The sequence below is a fragment of the Vespula pensylvanica genome, chromosome 3 (genome assembly GCF_014466175.1).
Source record: "Vespula pensylvanica isolate Volc-1 chromosome 3, ASM1446617v1, whole genome shotgun sequence".
NCBI lineage: Eukaryota > Metazoa > Arthropoda > Insecta > Hymenoptera > Vespidae > Vespula > Vespula pensylvanica.
Genome location: NC_057687.1, coordinates 1,583,116 through 1,585,772, shown reverse-complemented (window position 1 = coordinate 1,585,772; position 2,657 = coordinate 1,583,116). Strand labels below are relative to the sequence as shown.

General features: G+C 33.1%; 1 protein-coding gene across 6 annotated transcripts in view; it reads right to left on the bottom strand.

Annotated features, from left to right (window-relative positions):
* LOC122627551 (protein kinase C and casein kinase substrate in neurons protein 1) overlaps positions 1-2,657 on the bottom strand; it is a 49,741-nt gene that overhangs the window by 22,027 nt on the left and 25,057 nt on the right. Inside the window, exon 1 of one of the 6 annotated variants that reach the window (XM_043808728.1) lies at positions 199-485. The exons of the other annotated variants lie outside the window; for them this stretch is intronic. The gene's annotated coding sequence lies outside the window, so the exon portion shown is untranslated. Of the gene's footprint in view, positions 1-198; positions 486-2,657 lie in introns of those variants that run through there. 6 annotated transcript variants of the gene reach the window in all.

Genomic DNA, 2,657 nt, shown 5'->3' with positions numbered 1-2,657 from the left:
AGATGAATAGATAAATAGATAGATAAATAGATAGATGGATAAAGAAAATAGATAAATAAATAAATAGATACAGAAAGAGTAAATGTGTGTGTGTGTGTGTGTGTGTGAGTGAGTGAGAGAGAGAGAGAGAGAGATAAAGATAATTGCAAAAAACCTCCGAGAAAATGAACAGTTCCTACTTATAAATAATAACTATACCTAATTCATGTAAGGTAAAGAAATATATAGAACACGATCTAAACTTCTCAATGGTCGATTCACGACTGAACGCTTCTCTTCTAAACGTATAGTACCTATCTACTTCGTAACGAATCGGAACGATCGTGACAACTTTGAACAACCCGTTAATTGTCCCTCACGATTCTGTTACCGCTTCGGGCACTGAATTAAGATCGTCACGACGAGACCGACGTTGTTAACACTTAACTGAATTCCGATGAATTTTTCATCCAATCTTCCATGGTTTTTGTTTGGAACAAGGAGAAATTTGAAGTTTCAGTGTAAACGAGCAAACTAATTACTATCGCTATTCGTTTAAAATGGATATAAGGGAATTTGAGGTCTGATGATAATTAGGGATTATGCAACTGCACCGGCACGATTTTCTGGTGAAAGGCGCTAAATTCATGTTGAATCTTAATTCATTGAGGCTTTCACTGGCACGGCACTTGGCCCTTTTTATTATTGCATTGTTATTGATCTATACGATCATCAACGTTTAATCCTCGCGAAAGATTACGAACGTATTTACTGCGTGTTCGATATTATCATCAGACGGCAGAACGCGTAACCAACTATTATAACGTGAGCGATTGCGTGAAAGCCATTACCAGTGGGGTTCTATTTATACGAATGATTCTTATATAGAGAACACGCAACATTCGATAACGAATGAACGATGAATCAATATTATTTTGTTTCTCTTCTTTTCCTTTTTCGCAGTATGCATAAAGTATAAACGTTAGCGATTCCACGCGGAACCAGGGTGGCGAAATCGTCGAAGGTCATTTTATACGAACGTTCTACATGAAAAAGAAAACTTGCATAACTCCATAAAACTTATTTACACGTATGTATGTACCAATTAAATTGCGTTTATGCGTCAACCAGGTGCTCGACAATGTTTGTCTCCTCATTCACGCAGTATTTATATATGTACATATATATGTATGTAAGTATATACATATACTTTGTATATATATATATATATATATATATATATATATAGGTAGTACGTATATTTTGTATTTATAAATGTATATATACTTATTTGTATGTATGTATATATGTATGCATGTATGTGATAGATATGTACGTATATATGTATATATATATATATATATATATATATATATATACTCGTATGTAGATAGATACGTAAGTACGTACGTTTGTATGTATGTATGTATGTACGTATGTATATATAAATGTATGTATGTGATAGATACATACGTATATGTATATATATATATATATGTACTCGTACGTAAATAGGTAGGTAGTTAGGTAGGTAGGTAGGTAGGTAGATACGTACGTACGTATGTATATATGTATGTATGTATAAATCGGTCAAGGTCCTTCGAGGACTCCTCCTCGAGCGACACACCGTTCACGAAAGGAGTGCGGGCGTCAATGAAAGGCCTTTTAAGAATTAAATCGAACGTCCACAGGCGGTCACGCGACGTGCTTGCATGCATACGATTGCTAACTCGAAACAGAAACTCGTTATCTTCGACTTTAACGTCACTGATGAGACATATGTTTTTATTATTTGGAATTTTCTGCTCGCTAATAAATCAGCTTATGTTATTTGTCGTTGTATAAAAGAGCAATGATATTTCCTTTATTCGGATTATTGGAAGCCTGTTAAATTCGTTACCATAAGATTTTATAAAGCTGATTGATCTGCGGTAACGCGATTGATTGAATTGTACTAACTGTTTTCGAGTTTCCATATCGTATATAAAATAAATGATCGATGAAATAAATTCATTCTCGTTGCTCGCGGCTCGATATCAATTTGTTTTATATCGAAAATATTTTTTCTATTTTCATTTCTCTTTTCTTTCTTTCTTTTTCTTTTTTTTTTTTAATCTTTTTAAACAATTTTTTTCTTTACTTTATTTTCTTTCTCCTTCTTTATATAGAATTTAATTTCATTATTGCGTTTGCATCGATCTGACAATACTTTTGAATAATTTACTGTACTACTATCTTCGATGTACGATATTACTATCACTATCGAACAAAAACGAATTATGAAATAGACAGAAATAGATATATTCCTTGTCTACGTGGATTTAATCGTCGAACGTGGTTTTAAAGAGCTTGGCTTCTTCGTTGGTCAATGATGGATGGAGAGGAGGCCGTATCGGTGTCGAATCCTATTATAAATTTAACGATAATCATATTGTACGCAATAATGCAATAGAAAAAGAGAAAAGAATATGCGGCACGTTAAAGTTTAGCTATAACAACAAAAATTCTTCTGTGATATTAATATCCGTAATGTAAACGGCAAAAATGTAAATTGTATGTAGATAATTTCTCGGTTGGTTCAATTTTCCCATCTTATTTTACGAGTTTTCAACTTCGTTCTGTTCTGTATCCGTATATTCATAGACGATGCATGCAAACTCAGTCTGATCAACTTAATG